Source organism: Lolium rigidum, chromosome 6 (assembly GCF_022539505.1).
Source record: "Lolium rigidum isolate FL_2022 chromosome 6, APGP_CSIRO_Lrig_0.1, whole genome shotgun sequence".
NCBI classification, from domain to species: Eukaryota; Viridiplantae; Streptophyta; class Magnoliopsida; order Poales; family Poaceae; genus Lolium; species Lolium rigidum.
The window spans coordinates 98,438,628-98,448,504 of NC_061513.1; positions in this window are offsets into that span (position 1 = coordinate 98,438,628).

Genomic DNA, 9,877 nt, shown 5'->3' on the forward strand with positions numbered 1-9,877 from the left:
AGACATACCTATGTCCACATAAAATGTAGAACCCTATCACTAGCAATTTAGTATTCCCTGTATGCATATCTCTAAACCTAGTTGATCAAGTAGGATCAACCAGATTTAAACCCTAGCTTCTACTGTCAAGACCATCATCTTTATTCATCCATGCTTAGCATCACACCATTGTGATGAACCCCAATTAGCAACCATGCTTATTATCTTGCATTATCTAACCATACTCCACTAAACCCTATTAATGTAAGATAATTATTTATCATTCCACTTAGGAGTCAACTATTTCTTACTTAGTAAATCCAATAGCAAAACCTAGACAACCTTAAACCTAATTGGGATACTTCTTATTATTTAAGAAGTATGTTCTTCAAAAGTTATTCTTTTGAAGAAAATAAGGAATCATCATCAATCCTACCTAATAGGACCTATAGCCAATAACCAGTTATAACCAGCAAGGTATACCAACCTTGATAGCAACTATTTATAATAAATTGCTCAAGATGCTTAGGCTTAACTCAACCCTACAAGTTCTAGTTATTGATGAATCCAACTATGTTGTGATCCATCTAATACTTACTCCAGAAACTAACTGAAACCATAGTCAACCATAGAACCCCCTCAACCTAATTATCATACTTGTTCTTTATTAAAGAACATGTTCTTCCAAAGTTATTCTTTTAAAGTATATGATAATTAATCATCAACCATGCCTTATAGTACTAAAGCCGACTAACTGTTCTTTACTTGTTAACATTATGCCAATTATCATTCTTTGTCTGCTCAGTTGATTATTATGCTCTATTAACTACCTGTTTATAATACCAAGTAATCACACCTGAATAAGAACCTTGTATGTGAATCACTCTAAAAGTGCAACACACCCTGAACCAATCATTACAACTTACTGATCTTAAATCATCGGGGTTAGGTCACGTTTAGAGCGATTGCATCTCATACTTATGCATTATTGCATCCTTGCCAATCTTTTAAACATCGTCCTTACCGGACGATGATGCTATTTCAGAATTTGGAGTTGTTGCGTAACGAAGACCTTGTCTGCATAATCTTGCAGTCAAGAAAGGCAAGTTCATCGCTTGCTCATGTCATTTGAGTATTTTTATCACATTACTTGCAAAGTACTATGATTATCACTATTGCATAAAAAACCAAAACCACTATTTTCATAACTATGAATATGACTATGTGGTGGGCAATGGAACCATGGATTGTGTTGATATGGTGGAGGTTCCATTGCAAGGGTTTATATCCATCTAGGATTAAACAACAAATGTCGCCAATGATTCTTGTGCCGTAATACCCGTGTTAACCATAAGATCTGGAGTGGGACGGAATAGTCAACCGTATTTCCACCTCTTGTACATCAACGGATGCGCTTACCGTAGACGGTTGTATCTTGCGGAGCAATTGGTGGGTGGGGAGCCCCTTCTAATTCCCCACGGTATAGCTGTTGCTTACCGTAGACGGTTGCTGCTTGCGGAACAATTGGTGGGTGGGGATCCCCTTCTAATTCCCCACGGTAATGCGGTCTATGATGGGTTGCAGCTACCGGCGAAGGAGTTTGGTTCGATCCCAGACTGTCGTCGTGGTCGGGGTCCACCCTGAAATTACGGGAATAATGGGACCGGCGAGGACCCAGGGTCGGGGTTTGCAACAAAGGGTGGGTGTGCGAGGTAGCGGAGGAATATGATTGGCTATGACCTTATACCGGGCCTCACACCATAGGAAGTGTGGACGGGTTGCGCGCCGGTTGGCACCAAGGTTAAGATCTCTTATGGGTAAAGCAACACACCTCCGCAGAGTGTAAAGAACCGTGACCTGTCACTCCCTGTTCCGGGATATGGAAGCTACGAACGCGGCCGGAAAGGAGCTCCATGAAGTTCTAGTAAACCGGTGAAGGCTGACGGACATAGTTCTTCCGAATAAAAGCAACCTTTTGAAGAAATGGTTATGAAAACTTGCATTGGTATTAGACTTTCTGGTCTAATGCCGTAGCTAGTGCATTAAACACCTCTTTCCTATAATGAACTTGTTGAGTACGCTCGTACTCATCCCACTCTTAAATCCCCTGCTTAGATATGGAGGCATCAAAGGAGGATCTACAGTACAACTCGAAGGCCGAGGATTCAACAACTACTTCACGAGATAGGACCCTGTCAGAGGAGGCAGATACCACATCCAACAAGGAGAAAACCTAGTTTAGCCATAGAATGGAACTAGCTTCCTAAACCTAGCTCCTACTTAGCTAGAATCTTTTCATAGCCTCTATAGCTAGTCAAATACTCTACAAATAGAGTTCGTGATAGGATTAGACTACGAGTCGTTCTTCCGGAGTTTATTTGCGGATTTACCTCATTGTAAAGTAGGAGGTCTGTGATGATCTTATGTAACGAGTCGGTGTTGTAATTCTATAGACATGCCTTGGACCCGCATATGTTTCGTTGTACCACTCGAGCGATATAATACTAGTGGAACGGTGTTTCATTGGTGTTATATCAGACTTGCATACTACACCATGCAGTGGTATGCCGGGTCACCACAGTTGGTATCAGAGCAAATGCTTTGACCTAGGATTAAAACCCTTTAAATGAGACCTATAGGATTGGTAGTGTCTATAGGAAGTTGTCTTAGTCAAACCAAATACTACATATGACTTGAGATGGATATTCACTTGAGAATAATCCTGACACACTTGAGTCAACATTTCTTACCTAACTTACCAAGAAAAAGTAAAGTGAGTTAGCCAATCCCAAACATGTAGGACATCAATAAGTCCTTAAAACAATAGATGAGTAGATCACAGTTGGTAAACAATACATGGTAGTCCAAAGAGAGGATACAACCATAAGGAAGATATCCTATTGGAAGATGTGTACCAACACATGTTATAGTTAAATAAGAATTACTCAGATATGCACTAGGAGTAATATCAAGTGATGAAGATAATTAAGATATCCTAATAGAAAATGTAGACCCAGACAAGTAATAGGGTAAGTAAAATTTATCTAAACTTGTGAAACAACTGATAGTAAGGGATGAATATAAGTTATCCGAGGTAGTATAGACCATGATGAGTCAATCATGGGAAGTAAGGAAGAGTGATAGGAATAAAAACTTGTCTACTTACATGGTAGAGTTGCTAGTCATATATGTTTCACTTGAGAATCATTATGTGATGAAGTAGAACCTCTAAAGTATTTAGGAGGAGTACAATAAGAAGCCAAGTGCTAAACAAGTAGTGCAAGAATTGTATTCCAAAACCATGGGAAGTGTGCCAAGCACATCAGAACCATAGCCTTATGGTACAATAACTTGGAAGTATAGGAGCTATGTTCCAATAGTACTAGAATAGTGATGTTAGAACCAAACATATCATATGAAGTAGTCCTCAACATAATGGAAGCTAAGTTAGTACTTCTAAAGAAAATTAGGTTAACCTTAACCATCCCAAACCACTTTGTTTCAAGTTTATCTCATTGCAAATGTGCAATTAAGGTAAATGTTGAGACAAATAGTAGAATCCCATATAATCGTGCTAAGTATCACGATATAAACCTAACTATGTGGTGTTATATAGTACACATCAGAGCCTGATGTTTAGAGATGTCTTACTCAACTATCATTTTCAGGCTTATGATGGTGTGTACTATAAACACAAAGCTGAATCTTCTTGGATTTTATTGGATTTTTATTGTTTGACTAGATCCATACATGAAGTTTGACTTTGATATGCAAATGCATGTTGCAGTATCAAGTCATCACTTGATGCTATAGATCTAGAGGGTAATGGTAAACGTGTGAGGAAACGATGAATTCTGGAAGATTCCGAAGACAAGATGAAGGTGCATCAGTAAAAGGAAGTAAAGTTGTGGGAAGCAACCACAATATTCAGAAGGAAGTACCAATCAAAGCTCATGCTTTACCTCAACAGAGGAGTACTTTAGTACATTAGAAGCATGAAGGTGAGAAATCTGGTGATTATGGAGTAGTAAAAGTAGAACCATAGTCATTATGGAAGAGGGAATGCATGGGAAATCACTCAGAATACTATATTCATAGTGTCAGCTAGTGGTTTTTCTGCAAAATAAACCCTGAATGAAGGAAGATGATTTATGAAACCATAGCAGATATAAGAAGACCATAGTTGATATCAGAAGACCACAATTAGTATAGGATCAATACTGCGAGATAAAGTAGAAGATGTCTTGTCCAGTTGATCAGAACCTATAATAGAAACCATTTTTTTAGATAACAAATAGCCACAATTGGTATCAAGTAGTCCATAATTGGATTATTTGTACCAAGAAGTTGTGAACAAATAAAATTTTGTTAGCCAAATAACAATGAACTATAATCATTTAGTCGAAGGAATCCATATTGGATGTCCACAATTGAGTGGATACACCACAGATATTCTTCACAAGACCTGGAAGAGTACAAACCATAAGCTATACCTAGACCAATATTCTAACCATAAATCCAATGGATGGAAGAAAAGGAGTTGAAGATCATAAGAAAACTCAAAGGGGTAGAGTAAAGATTGAGATGGATGTACAAAAACTCAATATTTTGAGCAAGATAGATGATGAAGGTCTGAACTGAGAGGAAGTCTATCTTATTTTCATAAGACTTTTGAACACTACTTTCAGAAAGATGTCAGACCAGAAGCCGAGGTTCATACCTCGAGGAAGTAAGAAGTGGACTAGAACTGGAGAAAGTGAGTAATATTTACTCAGAAGTACGGAAGCTCAAGTAAGCTAAATATAATGAAGTTGGACGAAGGAAATACCGTAGATCAATAAAGCCCAAGATGGTCAAATAATGAAGAAGATTAAACATACCAACATCAAAAACTAATAGAATGATTCCTTTCATGGAACCTAAAGAACACAAAATAGTTATAGGTATCAACTATAAACCATGATTGGATGGACTAAATGAGTCTAATCCATTCTTAGGGAAATAAACCATCACGACCATTCCATGTTAAGTACCTTACTTAGTAACATTATTGCAGTTTTGGTAGCAAGGGAAAAACAAAGACCTATTTTATCAAATAGGAGAATGCTATCCAATTAATCCTCAATTAAGACTGCCAGGACAAGAAGAAGTCCCAATCATTAAATATTCAAAGAGAAAGGAAACAAGTGTATAGAGTAGAAAGAAATCAAATAATTAAAGTTAGAAGCCATGGCTCAGAGACAGGTATTATTAGATTCCAGGAAGAAATTCATAAAACTGGAGTAAGAAACTAATGTTCAGAGTCAAACCATAATGGATTCCAGGAAGAATCTGGACAAGGGATATATTCAATTATATCCAGTAAGATTACTACGTAGTTCTAGAAAAGTTTAAGTCTGCACAAGTCAGATCCACACTTCGGAAACGCGAGAGAGATCAAACTTCGAGGACGAAGTTTAGTTTAAGGGGTAGAGACTGTAATATCCTAGGTAATGGGGTTACAACAATAGAGGAAATAGATGTGTGCATTGCATTCATGCATAGAAAATCTGGGGAATTTTCGCGCTTTAAAGTAAAACAGTCACAGATAGCGAAGTTTCACTTGACCTTGGTGGAATTGAAGTAGCTCATCAAGTCAAGCGCTATAAACCTCAATGTGACTTTGTTAAAACATTGTTTTGGGTAGAGATAATTTGATCTAAGGGATTAGATCAAATGGTATTAAAAATCAACACAATAACTTATTAATCAAGGATCAACTACTTTATCTTATTAAAGATCACAACATGATATTCCTTGCCATAACATATGAACATCCATTTAATTGGGAATCAAGTAACAATAATTGGAGAAACTATTCTTCACTTATCTTCTCCATGTCTCAAACTAATCTATGATCCTACCATGAACCTCATGGTATCCATTCTACTTTAATCCTGGAAGCAAGACAAGGAGTTCCAACTAAGAAATATATATTCTTCTCTATTACATATTATTATACAAACCTAGAGTGGTGAGAGTTCTATGTTAATTCTTAGAAAAGCAATGACAAGCTTTGAGTTAAACCTTGGATATACATCCAAGTATTCAAATCATCATCTTTAAGAGGAACCCTAGGATCTTATTCAAGATATTTCCTAGAGAGAGAATCCATTTATGTTAACCATAGATATTGGTGACCACATCATTCTCTATGGAGCCTAATCTTAGGTTAGTACTAGAGTCCTTTCCCAAATGAGAGTGAGACCATTCATACTAATCCAAGCTTTACCTATTTAAGAATAAAGGACAACCTTTGAACTAAAGTATTAGGAGATTAACCATTTCATCTTGAAGTGGTGAGATAACCAAATACCAAATGGAATGAGACTATATCCATGAATTAGTGAAATAAGGATAGGACTAATCCAATTAAGTTAAACAATTGAATCCTTAGCTTAGCTACCTAAATAAATATTAGGAGTACACCATAAACCCTAGAATAAACCATTCCTTTACAAGAGAGCCCAAGCTATGGTGTTACACCCAAATAGTTGAGGCAACACTTAAATGTGAGGGAGAGAATTATCCATATACCAGATGATTATATCATCAATGATTAAGTAGAACCCTAACAGAATATCTCAGGCATTCTCCTGGGATATAATTTATTGAGACAACTATAGCCATGTCCACCCAAGAAACCATAAGAGGGATATTATACCCTAGTTAATCAAGACAATGCTTGATCATGGAAGTGAGAAACCTAGTTAATAAGAGATACCTTAGGAAGCCAAACCTTGATCATTATAAATTGAGTGATGATCATAAACCCTAAGAACTTGAGATAGAGATATTAAGAACAAGTTGATCATGCCCAATCCATGATCATGCTTTTGAGATATGTGAGGATAAGTTAAACCCTACTAAAATATGTAGATCCCATCCTCACATAAAATTATAGGAAGATCACTAGTAAGAAACTCTAGACTTATATCCCAACCTTAACTTGTGAACCACTTGGTGATCATAAGTAGTATTCTACCACATCTGCATTCCACTTATTCTTCACCTAAGAAACATAAGAAAACCTTAGTGTAAAACTCCATACTGAATATGGTGAGAAATCATCCATTCATATGACCAAAGTTAACTATAAAAAGAATTATAACAACTTTAGTTACTTTAACAATAGATTAAGGATATAATAGAAAACTATTGGTATAAGATAAAACCAATTCTCAAGTCCTTAGTGATTAAAGGATAACGAAACAATTAAACAACTAACCATATTACCTTGGTTAAGGGAGATTAAAACCTAGCCAATGCAATATGGTGTCATCTCAACTCCATAAACTAGAATTATATCTCAACTCTAGTTTATGTATCACTATGGTGATCATGATATAAAACCATGCTATAATTGAGATTCAAACCAAATGCCATTAGGTAGATATCATTAGAACCCTAATGGTTCATTAATTAAATACAATGTATCAATTATAAAACATAAGCGCCACCTAATGCTAAATCCTATAAGTAAACCCTATGTGTAGTGATCAGCCATTTACTTTGTAACCAAGATAAACCATGATGGAAACAATCCCTACAGAGATACTTTCAAATATAGTGATAGTATCAACCTTAACAAGGGGGTTGTACTAGAAATGGAAAAAACCCTAATAAATATGTGCTCACATAAAATCATATGCAAGTGACAAAATCCTCAAATAGAAACCAAGCCCTAATAACAACCTCTGAAATACTTCGAGTTCAAAGTATCAACTCTAATACTTCAAACAGATTGATACACAAGAAAAACATAAAAATAAAATGAGGATATAAATTCATGCTTAAATTGCCATTTTGAATAAAACACAAGTATGTAATATAATTCAAATATAAATACTTGTTCCAAAAGGAAAGAATGGTTTAACAATCACTGCTATACAACTTAATGGAAATAACAAAGTAAGAAACTTGCAATTAAAAATTTGAATTAAAACCAGAATTCAAATCAAGGAATAAAACAGAAAATGAATAAAAGAAATAAGGGAAGAAGGCCTACCTGGACCTTACCTGCCGCACCGACCCAAGCAAGGAAGCCCAGAGCGAGCCCGGAACCGACCCACCTAGCGGCCCAATACCCCTTCGTGAAATATTAACACGAGGAGCTCGTCCTCATCCTCTTCCCCGCGCATGGTCGACGGCAGACGAAGACGTGCTCGTCTTCTCCCTCGCGCCGGCACGCCTCTCCTCGCTCGGCGTCGTGACGAGGCACGCTCCGCCGCCGTATAAAGTCTCCCGACGAGCCCTAGCTTGAGTTCTTTCCTCCTCGTCTCTAATTTTCCCCTAACCGAAACCCTCACCGAGTCGGACTCCGACCATCGCCGCCGGTAGGGACTTCCCCAGACCTCTCCGTGACCACCATTAGCACCGCCATGGTCGACAAGCTCTCCGTGCAAGAGGAATCGATCCCGGAGGCCCTCAGTCGCCGGAGGGAGCTCGTTCCCTTTCGCTGGTCACCTCCAGCAAACCGGCGATTGCCGTCGATTAGGACCACCTCCGGCCATGCCGTCAAGCCCTACAGCCTCCTGGTGAGCTTCCGCATCTCCACCGTGCCCCCGGCCTCGCTCGATTATGTCCTGTATCGCCATCGCGCCGCGTATCTGTGAGCCCCGCCGCTCGGTCTCGCCGGCGAGGGGAGCTCCGGCGACCCAAAAACGGCGGCGCCACCCTCAAAACGTTCCCTAGCATGTCGCGGTTCGATTAAGTGTAGTCGCCCGTCCTGGGGAGCAGCCTCGGCCCGGCGCCGTCGCCGTTTGGCCGCCGGCGTGGAGCTCCCCGGCCACCTCATCTCGTTTTGACTAGTCAATGCCCGCGTGGCAGCCAACATGGCCACCGGCCCACCGGTCGCTGTCCCCGTGGGTGTGAAGCCCGGGTAGGTTTAGTCATTTCGTTTTATTTTTCAATTCAATAATTACTGCAACTTTAAAAATTTATAGAAAAATCATATTAACTCGAGAAAAATAAGAATAAGACATCAAAATTCTTATAAAAGTAAATACTATCCAATAAAAATATAAAATGAAATTTTTATTTTTAATAAAAATTTAATCATTTAATACTTATTGCTTAAGCCTTTTCTTTTAATTTTAAATTCAAGTAAAATTCAATAATTAGTAAAAAACTTTTCAAATTAAATAAGAACTAGTACATGAATAAAGAAAACATTAAAAGTAATTTTCTTTATTCATTATTTTGTTAAATCCTTATTAGAGGGATTTAAACCCTAATTAATAATTACCTTAATTATTAATTCATTGAAAATAATAAAAGGCCAAATCCAATATTAGTTTTATTTCAAAGTTATTAATAACTTCAAACTTAAAGTGAAGTTATTAATTCAAGAACTTTAGGGTATTTAGAAAACCCTAATTTCATAAGTAATAAAACCAGGAACTCATCATTTCATGTGAAACCCTAAACCCTAAATACATTTGGAACTTAGATCCATTATTACATGTGAACCCTAATTTGCTTCTAACCTAAACCCTAGGTTAGAACATGTGATCATGGTACTTTATTTCAAATCATAGAGCCATCATTAGCAACTAAAAGACATACCTATGTCCACATAAAATGTAGAACCCTATCACTAGCAATTTAGTATTCCCTGTATGCATATCTCTAAACCTAGTTGATCAAGTAGGATCAACCAGATTTAAACCCTAGCTTCTACTGTCAAGACCATCATCTTTATTCATCCATGCTTAGCATCATGATGGCGTGTAACTCACACGTTCGTTGGGAACCCCAAGAGGAAGGTATGATGCGCACAGCAGCAAGTTTTCCCTCAGAAAGAAACCAAGGTTTATCGAACCAGGAGGAGCCAAGAAGCACGTTGAAGGTTGATGGC